General features: G+C 45.1%; 1 protein-coding gene across 3 annotated transcripts in view; it reads right to left on the reverse strand.

The window, feature by feature from the left end:
• Positions 1 to 8682: 8682 nt before the first annotated feature.
• SOBP (sine oculis binding protein homolog) overlaps positions 8683 to 19324 on the reverse strand; it is a 172579-nt gene continuing 161937 nt past the window's right edge. For 2 of the 3 annotated variants that reach the window (XM_015137029.3, XM_077998432.1), the window contains exon 6: positions 9397 to 10455. The gene's annotated coding sequence lies outside the window, so the exon portion shown is untranslated. Of the gene's footprint in view, positions 10456 to 19324 lie in introns of all 3 variants that reach the window. The other variant, XM_077998431.1, reaches the window with a different exon arrangement.

The raw sequence follows: 19324 nt of genomic DNA on the forward strand, positions 1-19324 counted from the left end.
CCCGGAGTTTCTCTGGAAAGTCTGAGGGAGTCTGAGATGCTTTCCTCCATTGCCGCGCTGCCTCCAACTGTTCCATTTCTCACCAGTTGGCTATTATTTTCTAATGCATTTTGATAATTACTTTATCAATCAAGACAGATAAACAAAAGCCTAAATATACATCTGAGTGAATGAGTTCCCAGAGCCAACCAGTCTTCAGTACTCTGATTTTTGTGACTTTTTTTTTCAGAGATGCTTGGGAAACAGTTGAAGGGCTCCATTCCTCGTTTATGGGTGGCCCAGTAGAATACACTAACCAACCTCTGCCCTGCTGGCTCGGACGTATAGGGTCAAAGGAATTCAGTTAAGGAAATGGTGTCTAAGCAAAATAAGTCCCCTTAAAAAACTCACCTAAAGCCTTTTTCTGATGAGAATGGCTCTTTGCTTTTGATTTGCTTATTAAATCAACAGATGCCTGGATCAAGAGTTGAGAAAACCTTTCACGTGGCACCTTTTAAAGAAGTAAAATGGAGAGAGTTGCATTATATCATTGCAACTGTTTAGAAAGAAAAAGTGCCAGTTACTCAATGAATAGAGCTCATATTTCAGAAGCCAAATGCTGTCTAGTTATACCCTGTGAGCGCCTGGACATAAACCCAGCCCATTAACCTCATCTTTATCTCACAGAGTGGCCCAGCCCAGCCAGGCTTATTAAGAGCCTCAAGGGAGAAGCCAATGAGCATGGCATTTGAGAAGAGGCACCAGCCTCAACTTCTGCCTTCGTCCTAATCTAAGATTTTGGAATGAAAAATTCACTGGGGCACATGACCCTCCTGAGCTTCCAGGCTTTTTCACCACGTGCCACCCTACCCCCTTCTCTAGTTTTCATTTCTCAAAGTAACAGTGGTCCCTCCCAGGAGGGTCTGGGCCTTCTTTCTCCCAAAGAATGGCACAGGACTAACATATTCAGTGACTTTCCTGACAATCCATGGCAGGTACTGCAGGATATCAGACCTGAAGGAAACCATCCAATTTATAGCTGCTCACGTAAAAGCCATCAGGAGGATCATGAAATGATTCTCCATATGGTGCCCTGAAGCTTCCAAAAACTATACGAGAAAGGGGCTTGGAAGGAATTCTTTCCCTTTTGGAGACAAGGAGGGTCGAAGCCAAGCATCTGTGGCAACCTGGAAAAGACACTGCTTTCTGACACCCACCTCCACTGCGTCCCCGGGGCGGCCTCGAGGATCAGTCTGTGACAGCCCAGGCCCACAGGGTCACTGCCATTGGCCACTTAGGCTTGTCCATTAACCAAGCTTATGTTTTCTAGCATAAATGAACTCTACAGTTACATTGTGTGGAGGCTTCGGGACATGGTTTGCCAAATGGAAAAACATTTGGAGGTTGGGAAAATATCTTGCACATAAATTACTGAAGGCACAGAGAATCTAAAAGAGGGATGGAATCAGAAGCCAAGGAAAAGCCAGGAGGGAGCCAAAGAAAAACGGAGAGAGAGACAGAGACAGGGAAAGCAATGTAATGATTTCTCTTAATGACCCGCCTTCAGACCAAAGGCAAAGTTCTAAGCTGTGTTTGCATCTCATAAAAGCCATGTGCCTGAGTATTAGGAAAGATCCTTTAAATGGCCAGATCAAGCCTCCATTTTTCATCCCTTCTGAGTAGAGCTCTTCATTGATTATGTTAAGTGCCGGCCCCCAGTTAGAAACACAAAAGGCTCATTGTCTTTGACTGTGGCAAAGGCCAGTTACACACTTGTTAATTTCCTGATTTATAACACTGAAGAGATGGAACTGAGAGGGGTGCTTCCTCTCTCTCTCTGTCTCTCTGTCTCACTCTCTCGCTCTCGGTGGTGGTGGTGGAAACTATTAAAACAGAGGCAGATCAGGAAGTTTGTGATAAAGAAAAGCCAGGCTCTGGTCTGACATACGATCTCTCTCTTGGCTTAAGTAAACTTGCTTCTTCAAGGCTTGCCATCAACAGAGTGCGGCTCACGTTTCACCACTAAATCTGAGTCAACAATCTCTAATCTGGACACTGGGTTCGGAATCCAGGCTCAGGTTGCACTTGGAAGCTGACAGCAGGGACAAGAGCAGAGAAAAATACGGCCTTTGTTTCTGGTTTGATCGTCCCCACCGAGCTGAGCTGAGGTCATGTGTCGTTTTCTGTCATCAACAAGATAAAAGTTTGCACCTTTCTGGCCCTGAAATATCTCTCCTGCCATTTATATTAAGGCCAAGAAGCTCTCTGGCCCAGAATCGGAGGGCCAAGTTTGTGGAGAGCTTAGATTTGGAGTCCTTTTCATCTTTCTGACATGTGATACCGTGACATAGGCAGCCCTTGCGGGGTTGCTATGCAGATATACAATTTCTGAAAAGTTACACCCGGAAAACGAAAACCCTGGGCTGGATTAGCATTTCACAAAGAACAGGGAGAAAATGTGTAGCAGTTAGGCTAAAAAGCTAAAAAAGGAGGAAAAAAAAGTGAATTAAAGTTTCATGAAAACAAACTCTTTTTTAAAGGATCAATAAGTATAAAAGTATCTTATTGCATTCCTGGCCTTCGGTCCGAGCCCTAATCCAGCCACTGTGTGCGAAGGAGACACTGTGAGCCTTGTGGTGGAGATTGAGAAGGGAGGTCTTGGTGTTGGGTGGGGTTCAGTCATGCTGGGGAGTGTGAAATTCAAGGGCTTAGGTACGGTCCTGCTATTTTATAAAACTCTTCTTTTTTCCTTTCTACCATTGTTTTCATTGTTTTTACTTTGTACCAAGCCTTCTCTTTTGTTTAAGTAAACCTAGAAAGAAAAATAAAAACAAACACATAGTCTGAAGGTTTTGGCTAAATATGTTTCAGTCTCTACCTTCCTTTTCTTTACCAATGTCAAAGGCATGCCTTTGTGTGTGAGTGAGCCTTCCAGAGCTCACTCACTCACAACCTAGCCTTTCCTAAAAAGTGTTTTTTTCAAGTATTTCCAACACCAGAAATTATTTTACATGAAACCTTAAAATGGAATGCGATTGTTTGCATGAGACATAGGAGACTGGAAATAATGAGAGGTTTTTCCTGTTATCCCTGAGACCTAGTGACTTCCAGCCGAGACCCTTACATGCCGTCGTGTGAGCCAGCCGTGTCCACACAGCTGGAGAGGCGGTGGCCCCTTGCCTGCTGCTCAGGACACCAGTACACTCCAACAGTTTTAACTGCAGAAGGTCTGGAGGGAAGCCCGGAGCAGGAAATAGGAAAGGGGGTTTTGAAGGACACAGAGGACATGGAGAAGATTCAAGGAACTCAACTGATACTGCTCCAACAGTGGAAGAGAGGCACAGCAGCCAGGGAGCTAGATACCAAACAACTCCGCCTGTCCATGCAGAGGGCAAAGATGCCTTACCCTGGCCCTTGCTTTCAGGAGCTCCAGGGCTGCTTAGAGGAAAGCAGAGGAGGGGAAATAAGAACAGTAAGTAAAGGGCCACAGAGTGGATCTCCTTGAGCATTCTTATTAGATTCAGAAGCAGCAATGTTTACACAGAGTTCTCATAGAGGATGGGAATTTATGGGAAGTTTGTTAGGTAAAAAGGAGATGGGCAATTGACTTTTTCTGTAACTCAAGAGATGAGAATCACTGTTACGTTCCTCTATGTCACTTCCAAGGTTGATGCTCTCCAAGATGAACTGACATGTGTGAAAGTGAAATGAGGTATTCCATAAACTGCCTCTGTTCTCGTGTACACAGCATGCAGACATGCATCCATCCACAAGAGAAAGGCCCAAATGGGAGTGTGCAGTGAAATGCGGGCTCTGAGCTCACACTCCCCACGTATAGTTCCAGGCTGTGCCACAACTGTGTGCTCAGTTTCCTCATCAGTAAAATGGGAATACTAGTACTGACCTCACAGGTTGTTGTGAGGTATAAATGAAGTAATTCAACTAAACGACATTTAGCAGTCCTTGAAGAAATGTACATTACAATTAACAGTGGTGTCTATTCCTTCTTGTAGGAGTTCACTGTCTGTTGATTTGGCCCAAATCTGCACGTGAGGAACAGCTGAGGAAGGAGAGCATCATCTGTTGCCTGAGGTCTGTAGCAAGATGGAATGGCATCATCAGACATGCATCACTCTGGCTGATTGAGATCCAAACTGAGTTATGAGCTGAGTTGATGCTGGTATTTCTGCATCCATCAAGAACACAGACTGCCCTTGGGGGCAGTGGGTTCAAATCTGGGCTCTATCACGTCCTAGCTGAGTGGCTGAGCAGACCACTGAACCTTCCTGGATTGTATTTTCCTCATCCAGAAATGAGGATCACAGTGCCTGTAGCACGTGATTTTGTGAGATCTGCCTGAGATAGTCTGGGTGAATGTTGTGGGGCCTGACACATGGAGTTTCTCAGCATGTCTGTCGTTTTATCCAGTCTTTCAGCCGGTCAACTGGGGATCTGAGGCATAGCCCAAAAGTGACCATGGGGCTTGGATTCCGTTCCCTGCACCCTATGCAAAGTGACCCCACATGGGTCACAGTCGGTGCGGCCCTGGCAGCTCTACTGGTGCTCCTGTTCACCGTCCCATCTAAGCAAGTGCGAGGCAGGGGGGGCCTGGTGTGCAGTTCAAAAAATCGGAACAATGGGAAGTGGAAAAAACCCCTGGCTCACTTGCCCTCTGCTCCCTGCCCCAGGAAATTTAACACATATGCCAAAGTGTCCTCGCTCCTTCCCTTCTCTGAGCTATGACACAGGCCCCCAGCCCCTCTCCTTCAAATGTTACCTACAGATACCTTGACAGTCCTGTTTTAGATCTTGTCCAAAACCAGGTGTCAGGAGAAGTAGCAGTCATTTTTTTTTTCTCCAAACCTAATATGATCGTCAAAGATGTCTTGATCTCATTTAGTTGGTTTAGGCACCAACTAAACAATCTGAACTCTGCCCTATGGCCTCAACTGCCAAGCGCCTCAGGCCGTAGCGAGGCAGCTCAGCCCTGGAGCCCACTACTGGGTCCTGCCTCTTACTATTTGTAACACCTTGGACAGAAAACCCCTTTGTCTTCATGCCTCAGTTTCTTTGGCTGTGAGATGGGGATGATGATACTATCAGTCCCTCACTGGGCTGACGTGAGAAGTACATGAGTGACTGTCAGGAAAGCCCTTAGCACAGGGCCCTGCACAGAATAAGCACCTAATGGCTGGGAGCCACCTCTCAGCCAAAGTCCCCCTTCACTAGAAGAATGACATACACAGGTGGCAACTGTTCTTCCCACCCACAGTTGAGAGATAGAAGAAGAGGCATTTTCTGGGTACTGAAGACTATCTTTCCATCTATAAATGTGTTCAAGGGTCAAGGAATTATCTCATCTGGAAGGCACTTTTGGCAAAACGCGTAACAGTTGCATGACCTGGAATCAGCATTCAGCACAAATGCGAGGGCATTGGCTGAGTCTTAGCCCATTTGTGTTGCTCCCAGCACTTAGCCCTGGCCTTGCATTCAGAAACCCAAAGTGTGCTGGCTCACTGGCTGCCTCGGGAGTAGCACTGGCACCTCCCTCAAGGACTAGAAACACAAAATGAAACTCGGGAGTCTTTCTGTGTTTGCTGCACAACTGCTCTGATTTCCAGGGTCTTATTGTCTTCTTCTGTCATTAGGCTAGTAGCATAAAGTTGGTTCAACTCAGCCAACACTTTCAGTTCCAAGGGCAGTGAGTAGCTCTTCAAAGATGCAAAGTGAAGAGGGCCACGGTGCATCCCTCCAATGAGCCTGGCAATGTGGGAAGACTGTTCAGCACAGTGCCAGAAGTGGCCTCTGTCCATTTAAACATGGGTGATGGAAGCCCAAGGGAGAAGCAATTAATTGCCCCTCAGGGATTCAAGTTTCGCTTCATGGAGGGGTGGCATGTAAACTGATCCTTGAAGGAGATGGCTTATTAGTTTTTAAAATAAATAATGACAGTGAGGGCTTTCCAGGGGCTGTGCATGAGCTCAGGAGATGAGAGGCAAATAAGGCACAATTCCCATCCTCAAGGACTTTGCAGACTGGTAAAGCGCACAGACAGATGAGCGGCTGGAAAAACTGAGTATGATCTGCACCAGAGGAGAGGTCAGCACAGAGGGAGTGCCTGCCCCAACAGGGGAGGGGAGGAGCTGGTCCATGCAGCTTCCCGGACAAGACCTCATCTGAGCAGTTGGGCTGCAGAAATTGCCCAGGGAAGAGGAAGGACAGACATCCCATGTGCAAAGGCACAGGAGGGAGAGAGAGCAGGGGCATCAGGAACCAGCTTCTAATCCTAGGCAGGTGGCATGTGGGCAAGGCTGGTGACAAGGGAGTGGGAGTGGACTGGGCTGGGAGGCAGCAAAGGCCAGACCCGGGCGGGGAGCGGGGGGGCTTTGGGTGTTATACCCTGCCCTTGACTTTGACTTAGTAGGCTACAGGAATCACTGAAAAGCTGCAAGGAGGTATTACATGTCTCAGGGAGGGTCCCTATTGAAGCTATTAAAGGAGGCTAAGCATCTGGCCCTTGGGGTACACGGGGTGGCTGAGGAGGGAAAGGAGTTCGCCAGAGTCTTGAGTGCCTGTGCACCTGCGCCTCAGTCTGGCTTTTGGTTGTGCCATCTGGGTGGCATGGCCTGGCACTTATAGGTCTACTTGTGGTTCAAGCTGCCCATCCCTTATCAGGGGAGCACCTACCTGCAAGGGGAGGGCGGCTTTGCAAAGTTATGAATCCAGGCTCCAAACACGTGATTACATAAACCCTGGAAAACACTGAGAGAGCATCCTAGTGAGACCAAGAAGTGGTCCATCTTTTCCACAGCCCTGTCTTCCCATCAAGTATAAACCACTAGGGCAGGGACTGTGAGTTTTCTTCCTCTCTGGCTTCCCCTCAGCATCAGGCATAGGGCTTTGTGTTCCATGGGGGGATGATAACCACCAAGGAGAATCCTGCCTGACTTACTTTTCAGAAAGCAGAATGTCCTCTGCGAGTCCCCGCATCCAGTAAAGGCGAGGCGTGCACTCACCATTAACACACAATCTTCTGGCTTGGTTTAAAATGAGGACCACTTTTGAATAAAACTGAATCACTGCCACACATTTACAGAAAGTCAAAGACTCTTCATGAAGATGTCAACAGTTTTTCTCCACACTGGAGGTAGGGGCGGGGTACTGGCACCTCCAGGCTTGAATCCCATTCGGCAACTCACTAGCCCTGTGACCTTGGGTGATTACTAAACTGCTGAGCCGCTGCTTCTTCGTATGTAATAAAGGGAAAATAAAGGCCCTTCCCATAAAGAAGATTATTGTGAAGATTAAATGAGACTAATATGCAAACACTCAACATGTACTCACGCTTACATACATTATTGTTTCTATTTATCTTTATATATGGTTTTGATATCCCAAGAGAATTGTGCATTCAGACAGCAGTAAGATCATGAGAAGGAAGAGGAGGAAAAGGGGTGCTGATGGCTTATGAGATGCCACAGAATCTCTCTATGCTGGAACAAAGGTACCTTTTGTTTCCAAAAGGGTCAAAATGTTTGCTTGACAATCTTGGACTACAGACAAAAGCAAAATCAATATCCTGGATGACTGTCTCCATGGCCAAGTCCAGATGAATAATGCTATCAGGACAACCACAGCCAGGTGCCTCGGCCACTGGCACGGCCTTGGCGGGGCTTGCCTCGGCAGAGTTCAGACGGAGTCACCGCCATAAATATAACCCTGCACCAGGAAGCCTCCAAGATTCTCTCGGGCTCCAAGGGAGAAGGAAATCAGGTCTCCGGAATCCACAGGATGGTCTCTTTGAGGGAACTGCTCATGGTGCCTCAGATGTTAATGAGCATTCATTTTTTGAGAAGAGAAATCAACTAAGTGTGGTACTCTGAACAGGTCGAGTTGCTTTTCTAGGCTTCTGTTTTTTCATATGTAGAACAAGAGAACTGAACTAGATTTACAATGACTAGAACTAGATATTAGCATACTTTCCACCTTAGGAACTTACTGATATTTAACTCAGGTACCAAAGAGCCAAACGGACCCACCCCATTCACATAAGGCTGAAATAAAAGTCTCTAGTCAGTGGGATGAGATGGTGTGTGAATGTGAGTGGAACCCGTGGAGCATGTTTGCCTCCATTTGATGGTGCTTCTTGAACCTTAGGCCTGAACTCTTGGAGCCAAAAAAGATCAGGACTTGAAAAACACTTGGAAGGGACACCACACCTGGGTCTACAGGCCTAAGCACTCACTTCCCACACACTGTGTGCCGTCAGTGACGGGCATGGTTGGGAAGCAGGCCGTGGAACGGATGGAGTGGGCTCTTGTCTGCAGACAAGCGTGGTCTAGCAGGTCAGGAACAGACAGTGCTATCCCTGTAGCTTACCATCTTTTAAAACTCCTTAGTTCTATTTTTTAAAATGTTTCCCAGGGGGAGAAAAATGAACACCTCTGTAACAAAAATAAAATAAAATAAAATAAAATAACAACAGTAGTCATAATAATGAGAAAAGCCAAATAAGCACATGTAAGTGCGTTTTTTTCCTTCGAGATTTATTTTTTGTTTGATGAATCTGACACCAGTCAGGGAGAGGAGAATGTTGTGACCCAGCAGAAAAATACGGCCCCAGAGGAGGGGCGCCTTCTTCCTGCCTGGGTGGGTTTGGTGCTGGGGTTTATTTGTTATTATTTTTTAATTTGTTGCTGGAAGTTTTTCTTTTGTTTACTTTTATAAATCTCTCCCCAGGCTTGCGAGCTTCCCCTCCCTCCCACCTCCCCTTCCCCTGCCCCCAAATTTCATTTTTAAAAAGCGAGCTTGCTCGCCAGGTGTGTCCCCCAAGCTCTCACAGCTCTAATAAATAAGGAGCACCTGTAAAACAGTAGCTTGACTTGTGAAGTGACTCTGTACAAAGGAGAATCTAGAAATACAGTATGTACACCGCATCCTCGGGCCGTGGCGCTTCAAGGCTGGTGCCACACCGTCCTGGCCCTGCCCACCCGCGACTCGCCACCCCTCCTGCTGAGGCTCCACGGCCTTGTGGGGCAGGGGAACCTGGACCCCTCCAGAGGGAACAACTGCTTTATTTGAGTTAGTAAACAGATACACTGAATCACAAGGTGATTTGATTTTTTTTTTTTTTTTTAGTTTTCTTCCTTTTTTGATTTTTTTCTTAATTTTTTCTCTTCTTTTCTTTTTTTTTCTTTTTTCTTTTTTTTTTTTCTGTACTCATCAGAATGGGATACTCCACAACTGTCTCACCAACTCAGTGCCAGTACACATGCTCTAGAGGACTTCTGGACTCGCAGCTACAACTGTACAAGTGCACACAAGTGAATCTACCCTGTTATCCTCCACCCACTGATTGAGGATTGAATTGCACATTTCTCTTAACCATGACAGGAGAAAGCAAACAGTGAAACAGAATCATGGGTGATCTTTCTCACTTTCCCTCTTGTTTTCATTGGTTTGTCCATACCATTCTAATTATCATGAAAGGGCTCTGCGTATAGAGAGATTGTCTCACTGACTTCCTGGATCACCGAAAACCATCAGGGTTGAAATTTCATCCGAGTCTTTCCTGACGCCCAGCAAATATTCCCCCTCGGATTATTTTACACCTTGAGGGCATTTTGGTCTTCAGTTCAACACTCTTGCTCTGTTCCCAAATGGGGCGCTATTTAGGGGAATTTAAAGAGAAAGCTGAGAAGAATAAACATTTACCGAGTTCTCTTGGCATTCAGTCTCTGAAAAACCACAGTATAAACTATTCATGCTGCTTCTTACATCTGTCAAATCGAAAATTAAAAGCCATAAAAGTGTAACACTGAAAATATGGCATCAAAAAGGATAAAGGTGGCCTTTGTAAAAATAACAAGAAAAGTATATTAGCCAATAAAATATTCTAACTCTTCATTTAAAAGTGCATCCCGGGCAGGACAGAGATGACTCTGAAGCGTTGGGCCTCCAGGACCACCCCTCTCCGCCATCAAAACGTGAACAGTATAGGTCCAAAACCATACAATGCAAATCACAATTCTTAGTGTAGCAGCAAAACCACAGCAGTTTTTAAAAAGATTAAAAAAAGATTTTTTGTGTTCCAATCCATATCATCTTCCAGCCTCAGCCGCTGAGCCTTGAAGACGGGGCGGGGAGAATACCTACATTGGTCCTTGTGGCTTGTTGGTATTTCATTTTTTTTAAAAGCCAGGGGTGAAATCCCTAAGTTCCTCTGGGGAGAAGCAGAGATGGTGGCAGCAGGAAGGCTGGGCCTGCTTGGTGGGTCCAAGACGCGCGGGCTTCTCTGGGCTAGAGGCCATCGAGGGAGGGCTGCTTCCTCTGAGATGCTTAATGACAGGAAGCGGCTTTATTTGCTTGAGTTTTAGCCAGAGGGGGTGGTGAGCTGACCAGCTGGTGTCATTGGATGGCGTGACATGGTTTGCTCTGCGCCCTCTCTCCATGAGCGTACCCTGTGAGTGAGCATTCCTGGAAAAAGAGCAGAAGGGGCTGTCAGAATCCACTGGACTGATCCCCCTCCCTCCACCCAGCTGGGGAGAACCCAGGCATGAGTCAGACAGCACCGCACTCTCCAGCCGCCAGGGCAGACCTAGGATGAGCCCCAGAACCGCTGCAGCACAGCGTGATTTCAACAGGAGTTTCATTCACGGTCTGCTCAGGTCAGCCCTGCCAGCTTTGTGTGAGGAAATGAAACTCAAGTCGCTTTTTGGAATACCATAATGAGCAGGGTGTACCACGCCCTCATCCAAAGACCACAGCATCCTTTGCAACCCAGCAACCCTTCCCCCTCCACATGACTGCATGCTTAACCAGCAGGAGGCTTTTTTTGTCTTTACTTTTCTTTTTTTTTTTTGAGACAGGGTCTCGCTCTGTCGCCCAAGTTGGAGTGCAGTGGCACAACTGGCTCACTGCAATCTCTGCCTCCCAGTTTCAAGGGATTCTCCTGCCTCAGCCTCCCAAGTAGCTGGGATTACAGGTGTGCACCACCATGTCCAGCTAATTTTTGTATTTTTAGTAGAGAACAGGATTTCACCATGTTGGCCAGGCCTGGTCTTGAACTCCCAGCCTCAAGTGATCCACCCACCTTGGGCTCCCAAAGTGCTGGGATTACAGGCGTGAACCACTGTGCCCAGCCCCAGCAGGAGGTCTTTTGAGTCACCCAAGGTCACTCCAAAGCCAGGTAAGGTCACGGGGGACCCTGGAGCTCCAGACCTCACTCCTGTAACCCGATGTCTCAGCTCTGGTATTTGCTGAAAAGAGGGCCAACAGATTCACTTTTTGGCAAGTGGAAAATTACCATGGACACATATACCTATCTTCAGAAGTTTCCCACAAAGGCAACTAAGCTGGAAGAAATGCCTGCTTTTCTCCGTGTGTGGGTCTTGCCTGTAAAAGGTGAGCCATTCACATGTCTTCACGTCCAAAACAAACAGTAGCACTGGACTGGAAGAAAATAAACCAACCAAGAGCCTTGGGGTCCCAGGGCAGAGGCTCTGAACAGGATTTTCCACCAGGAAAGTTAGTTTCTGGGGAAGGCTCATCCCAACATTCACCAAGACATGAGGCTCTGCCTCTTTATCCCTGCAGGCTTCTCTCATTTGCTGCCAGTCACTTGGTTTGAAATACAGCTTCCTGAGGCCACTCAGTCACTCCTGGGAGCAGCCACTTAGAAGTCTGCCAACTGCATGGTAAAGCCCCAGAGGTCAGGGGCTTGTCTGTTTTGCTCGTGTCTCTACACCCAACTCCTAGCTCTGGAGTTGAACTCCTAGCTCCTAGAGTCTGGCCCGCTGTGGGCGCGCGACACACTTTGATCACGTGAGTGGGTCAGGCGGCTCTCTTCTGCCATGCCCCAAAACAGCACCTTTTCTTCCTGCCAATAAATGAGGCCGTCAGAAATGTGAATGGGTAAAATTTGGCTAAGGTGAGGTGGTGACAGAGGACTTGTAAACGTCTTTACAACTGTTGAGATTATTCTTAGAACAATGAACAAACAACTCCAGAGAGGTGATAGAATGTAGGACTTGAAGGGACCCCAGAGATAATACAGTACCATTTCCTCATTTTATAGTGAAGAAATGGAGCCAGAAAGCGACCTGGTAGCTTGCTTGGAGTGTTTGCAACATGAATTTAGCAAGAGCAAGAGGAGGTCAAATGCCCATTGGGAGGACAAAGTGGAAGCTTGTGCTTTGAACCCTGCTATCCAAATCCTGGTGTTAATGGCAACAATAATCAGCAGCAGCCAAAAACAAGGTTTGAAAGTTTCACTGTGCACGACAGGAAATGCCTGAGTTCCCCCAATCACATTAAATCACCAGATCTGTGTGTACTTAATATGTATATTAAATAACCAAAGTGAAAATGCAAAACACCACAAATATGTAATGGGGGTGGAATTACAAGGCCATGGAAACCTTTTCATTTGGCACGGTCACATTTGGAAATGTGGATATTTATCTCTGAATAAAGAGTTCACATTTGACTGTCTTTCTTTCTCTCTGTCTCTCTCTCTTTCTTTCTTTCAAATAAGTGACAATGGAGAGAAGGGATACAAAAACAAAAGCACCAAGATCCACCATCAAATGTGAGGCCACAAAAAACTGAGAAGCTGCAGAGATGACAAGTGGATCCAAAGACACCGGGGTCACTTCTTCTGGGGACAGTTCTTTTGCATTTAGCAAGCACAGCCTGGAAGTTGCTGTGGAGGGAGGGAAGCCATCCCCACCTCTGGGCCTGGAACCAAGAGTGACTGAATCTTGTAGTTAGAGGGGGCCTCCAAATTCTTTCTTTAAAAGGGAGAAGGGAGAGTGTTTAACATTTTCCTCCAGTAACTGGGAAACACTACCATTTTGAATTGCTTACTTAAGAATGCTGCAACTGCTTTTTTTAATAATGTAGTTTTTTTCTTTAATGCATCCACTATTTTAAAAAAGGAATATTTCTCCAGTAAGTTTCTTTATATTTAAATCACCTTTGGACAAAGACCAAACATGGACAGCATCAGCCTACTTAAAGAAAATTTCCAGGCTTTCACAAGAGACTCGGGAAAACGGGATTTATAATAAGAGCCATTCTGGAACCTTAACTACAGCATTTGCCATCCCAAACACTATAATAATCATTATTATTCTCTGGTATCTATTATTGTCTGGTAAATAATATGTGTTTTCCCCCAAAGTTCTAAAGGGTGCAGCTGCACCACACTCTATTTTTCGCAGCCCTAGTCCTGCTGCTCTGAAAAGCTTGCTCACATGAAGCTTATTTTAAGAGAATGGTAAAGTAGACAATTTGTGCTGTTTCCTTCCCTCTCACCACATACTTGCCATGTCTGGGACACCTACAAAGGCCAGATGGTGGCAGTACAAGTCCCTCTCTGCTCATAACATTTGAGGAGGGGGTAGTATTGAAGGCATCCTCATTTGTCCTTCTGGCTCTGGCTGGTTCAGGGCAGCCCCCTTGTTGGTGACACAGGAAAAGACTCTTGAGTCGATGAAAACGAAGAGCCAAGCTGGGCTTCACTTTTCTGATATGTATTGGTATGCAAGGTATGAAATCTAACAGAGTGGGGAGGAAACAAGCTTGGGATTTTTAGAAAGTGATCATGGCAGGAAGTTCCAGAGTCTGGAGCTGGTTCGATTTTGCCCTTGTCAAGCAGAAGATCTTACAAAAAAACTGTCCTCCATGTCTAAATGTCTTCATCTGTGCAAAGGGGAAATTTCTACAGTAAGTGAAACAGAGACCCAAGTTATAGTCCAAATGCCTCTGACTGGCTGTGTGACCTCGGACCTGTTCCTCAGCCACCCTCCCTCAGAGCCCTGATTCCTTCTCCATGTTCCTCAGCCACCCTCCTTCAGAGCCTCCATTCCTCCTCCATGTTCCTCAGCCACGCTCCCTCAGAGCCTTGATTTCTCCTCCATGTTCCTTAGTCACCCTCCCCCAGAGCCTCGATTCTTCTACCATGTTCCTCAGCCACCCTCCCCCAGTGCCTTGATTCTTCTATGTTCCTCAGCCACCCTCCCTCAGAGCCTTGATTCTTCTACTATGTTCCTCAGCCACCCTCCCTCAGAGCCCTGATTCCTTCTCCATGTTCTTCAGCCACCCTCCCTCACAGCCTTGATTCCTCCTCCATGTTCCTCAGCCACCCTCCCCCAGAGCCTCAATTCCTCCTTCATGTTCCTCAGCCACCCTCCCCTAGAGCCTTTATTCTTCTACTGTGTTCCTCAGCCACCCTCCCTCAGAGCCCTGATTCCTCCTCCATGTTCCTCAACCACCCTCACCCAGAGCCTCGATTCTTCTTCCTCTGTGCAGTGGGGGCCTGGGTGAGCTTTAGTATTAAGTCTTCCATTTCTCACATGCTGAGATTGTGGAATCTTTCAACAAAAGCCAGTATCAAATATGCAGAATTATAAACTTGAAAAATTGGATTTTAATTTGTTACCAGTATATAAGGAAGCCCATGAACTTCGGACCCTGAACTCCAAAATTTCAGAAAGAGTCTCCTTCTCTCAGCACACACACACACATACACACACACACACACACACACACACACCCCTATGGCAGAGGTTTGTGGAATACCCCTTAAAGCAGGGGATTCTGGGGAAGTGGCCATACTTGTGCCTCACACTTGGGTTTTCCTCTGAATTGGGCATTTGTCTGAAGGCAGGATAATCCACCCCTGCTACATGGAGCATCAGACACACACAATTGTACAAATAAGCCCATTTCTTATGCCATATATGTATCATACATGTACTATGGATGTACCATACATACACGCTGGCACCACAAGGCATGGTCTCCATCAGGCATGTATGACCAGCTATCTTCAGAATTCCAGGCCTGCTTGCCCCTTTCGGCCAGAGGAATGAAATATTTCTCTTCATGAATTGTAACTGCACACCAAATGCATTGAGAGACTCTCTGTCTACCTGGTGAGTCACTTTTCTGTTTCATCAGGGAAGCATGGCCAAGAATGTGATCTAGATACTCATCTTCCTTTATAACACAAAATTTTCCAGAGAATTATAGAGAGCAAAACTGTGCCTAAATACATTCTCTCAATGGTGATACTGTCAAAATACGGCCACTCTCACCTTTACTTCTTTGACCTTTATAGCCTAAGACTTACACTTGCAGCATTTCATAAAACTTCCAGGCAACCATTCCCAAAAGTAAATGTGTGTGCAAAGAAAAATGTCTGTCTTATTCTACATCCCAACATTTCCAAACTAGCTCTTTTGTGGTGGCAGATTCCACCTCTATCAGGAAGCCTGCCTCTATTAATCTAACCCATTTTCTAAACTTGCATTATTTCCTTCCTCAAATACTTTTGTAATTAGCATAATCAAAATCCAGTAGGTCTGTCCTGTCTTCCTCATTTAGAAGGCAAGCTCCCCATGTCTGTCATATTTATCCCCAGGAGTCTAAAACCCTGTGGCATCAATTCTGTGATGTGCAAGAAATGCCTGCTGCCAGCCAGCTTGCCTTTGTCCAATTACCCAGGACCTAGCAGAGATCCACTCACTCGGGCACGTCTGCCCATCACTTATCACAGTTAAATACAGCCATTAGTGCTGGCTGCGGCAACGCTGTTTATCTGGGACAATAACGAGTCCCTGAGGACTGGATTGCTCTCAGGTAGCCGCAGCTATTCTGGTACACTCACAAGGGTAGAGCCCTGCGGTCAATGAACAGAGCCGCCTGCACCAGCTGATAAACTCTGAGCGCGATGCCAGATAGTGGTCCCCACACCAAACCCATCCCAGGAAGGAAGGTTTTTGCCAAAACATGATTCCTTCTCTCCTCCATCAACCATTGCTTCATGAAGAGTTTTTAAATGGCTTTTGCAGGATACAAATTGTTTTCATTTTTGAAGAGGATGGCATCTCTTTTCTTATAGTTCATTAGCTGATGAAGACACAGGCATAAGGCGGGAGATATTGCAGGTTTGGTTCTAAACCACTGCAATAAAGTGAGTATCGCAATAAAGCAAGTCACATGCATTTTTTTGGGGTTTCCCAGTGCATATAAAAGTTATGTTATACTGTACGGTAGTCTATTAAATGTGCAGTAGCATTATGTCTAAGAAACAATGTACATTTCTTAATTTAAAATACTTTATTTGTTAAAAAAAAATGCTCTCAATCATCTAAAGCCTTCAGCGAACCATAACCTTTGTGGTGTTGGAGAGTCTTGCCTTGATACTGATGGTTGCTGACTAATCAGGGTGGTGATTGCCAAAGGCTAGGGTGGCTGTGGCAATTTCTTAAAATAAGACAACATTAAAGTTTGCCACATTGGTTGATTCTTCCTTTCACAAAGGATTTCTCTGTGTCATGCTATGCTCTTTGATAACATTTTACCCACAATAGAACTCTTTCAAAACTGTAGTCAATCCCTGTTGCTGTTTTATCAACTAAGTTTATGGAATATTCTAAATCCTTTGTTGTAATTTAACATTGTTCACAGCATCTTTACCAGGAGCAGATTCTATCTCTAGAAACCAATTTCTTTGTTCATTCATAAGAAGCAACTCCTCATCTGTTCAAGTTTGATCATGAGATTGCAGCAATTCAGCCACATATTTAGGTTCCCCTTGTAATTCTCTTGCTATTTCCATCATATCTGCAGTTACTTCCTCCACGGAAATCTTGAACCTTCAAAGTCATCCATGAGTGTTGGAATCAACTCCTTCCCAACTCCTGTTAATGTTGATATTTTGACCCCCTCTTTATGAATCACAAATGTTCTTAATGGCATCTAGAATAGTGAATCCTTTCCAGAAGATTTTCAATGTACTTTGCCCAAATCTGTTAGAGGCATCACTATCAATGGCAGCTAGGGCCTTATGAAGTATATCTCTTAAAATGATAACACTTGGAAGTCAAAATTCCTCCTTGATCCATGGGCTGCAGAATGAATGTTGTGTTAGCAGGCATGAAAACAATTAATTTCTTTGTACTGCTCCATCAGAGCTCTTGGATGACCAAGTATATTGTCAATAAGCAGTAATGTTTTGAAAGGATTATTTTTTCCTGAGCAGTGGGTCTCAATGGTGGGTTTAAAATATTCAGTAAACCATGGTATCAACAGATGTGCTGTCACCCAGGCTTCGTTGTTCCACTGAGAGAGCTCAAGCAGAGTAGATTCAGCATAATTCTTAAAGGCCCTAGGATTTTCAGAACGGTAAGTGAACATTGGCTTCCACTTAAGATCACCGGCAGCATTAGCCCCTACCAAGAGAGTCAGCCTGTCCTTTTAAGCTTCAAAGTCAGGCATTGACTCCTCTCTATCTACGAAAGTCCTAGTTGGCATCTTCTTTCAATATAAAGCTGTTTTATCTATATTGAAAATCTGTTGTCTAGTGTAGTCACCTTCATCAATGATCTTAGCTAGATCTTCTGAGTAGTTTGCTACAGCTTCTACGTCAGCACTTGCTGCTTCTCCTTGCATTTTGATGTTATGGAGGCAGCTTCTTTCTTTAAAGTTCATGAACCAACTTCTGCTAGCTTCAAAATCTTTTTCTGCAGCTTCCTCCCCTCTCTCAGCCTTCAATGATGAAGAGAGTTAGGGCCTTGCTCTGGATTCAGTTTTGGATTAAGGAAATATTGTGGTCAGTTTGATCTTCCATCCAGACCACTCAAATTTTCTCTGTATCAGCAATAAGGCTGTTTTGCTTTCTTATCAGTTGTGTGTTCATTGGAGTAGCACTTTTATTTATTATTTAGAGACAATATCTCACTCACTCAGGCTGGAGTGCAGTGGCATGATCACAGCTCACTGCAGCCTCAACTTCCCGGGCTCAGGTGTTCCTCCCACCTCAGCCTCCTGAGCAATTGGGACTACAGGTGTGCACCATCACACTCAGCTAATTTTTCATATTTTTTGTAGAGACAGGGATTTGCCATGTTTCCCAGGCTGATCTTGAACTCCTGGGCTCAAGCGATGCATTAGCCTCAGCCTCCCAAAGTGCTGGGATTATTACAGGTTTGAGCCATTGTGCCTAGCCATGGAGTACCAATTTCAGTTTCCTTCAAGGACTTTTTCCTTTGCATTCACAACTTGATTGGCACAAGAAGCCTAGCTTTTGGCCTGTTTTGGCTTTCAATATGCCTTCCTCACTAAGTTTAATCATTTCTCGCTTTTGATTCAAAATGAGAGACATGTGTCTCCTCCTTTCACTTAAACATTTAGAGGCCATTATAGGGTTATTAACTGGACTAGTTTCAATCTTGTATCTCAGGAAATAGGGAGGCCCAAGGAGAAGGAGAAAGATGGGGGAACAGCCAGTTGGTGGAGCAGTCAGAACATACCCAATGTTTATTGACTAAGTTCACCTCTTACATGGGTACAGTTCATGGTGTCTCAAAACAACGACAATAGTAACATCAAAGATAACTGGTCACAAATCACCATAGCAGATATGATGATGAAAATGTTTGAAACATTGTGAGAATTACCAAAATGTGACACCGAGACATAAAGTGAGAACATGCTATTGGAAAAATGGCATTCATAGACTTGACAGGGTTGCCACAAACCTTCCATCTGTACAAAGGCAATATTTGTGAAGCACAATAAAGTGAAGCATGATAAAGTGAGATATGCCTGCAACTGAAAAACATTCCTTCTCCTTTCGAGTCTATAGCTTGTGGTAAGGAGAGGGTATGGGAGCCAAGGGTGACTTTCATCTTAGCTCAGTGTTAGGCTCTGGTCTGAATTTCAGCTTCATCACCGTGATGCCACTCACCCTATGGCTCTGTGAAGCTAAGGTTCCTGAGTACTAAAATTAAAATTAAAATTAACCAATTATAAGGCCTTGTTTTCTTTAATTTTTAAATAACTTTTTCCTTTAGCTATATCCCTTATTTTACTCGTTAATCAGTAAAAATTACAACCATATAAGACTCCCTGCTGGGATAACTCTATCTTTAAGTCTTTGTTTTACAAATGAAAATGTTGTTTTCCTTTGCTGGTTCTATGGGTTAGGAGACAGCGGTCTGTTTTTTCTTACAAGTGGTCATTGCTATTTCTTGCTGACCTCTAAAAGTTTCTGAGGGGCAAAAAACCTAGAACTACGGAGCCCCCTCTTGTTCATTCACTTAAGTGAGTCCTTATCTTCACCCTGGACAATGGATTCTCTTTAAGTTCTTTTGGAACCTGCATGTTTAAGCAAACCAAATGACCCGGTCTCTGGCAGGCCCTCTTCCAAAACCATGGAGGGATTCATGACTAACAGTGTACTTTTCTTTTTTCTTTCTTTTTTTAACAAACACACTATAGCAGATGGCTCTGTTCACTTCCAAAAAAGAAAAATAGAATAAAGAAGAATTACATG

This window comes from Macaca mulatta, chromosome 4 (genome assembly GCF_049350105.2).
Source record: "Macaca mulatta isolate MMU2019108-1 chromosome 4, T2T-MMU8v2.0, whole genome shotgun sequence".
Classification (NCBI taxonomy): domain Eukaryota; kingdom Metazoa; phylum Chordata; class Mammalia; order Primates; family Cercopithecidae; genus Macaca; species Macaca mulatta.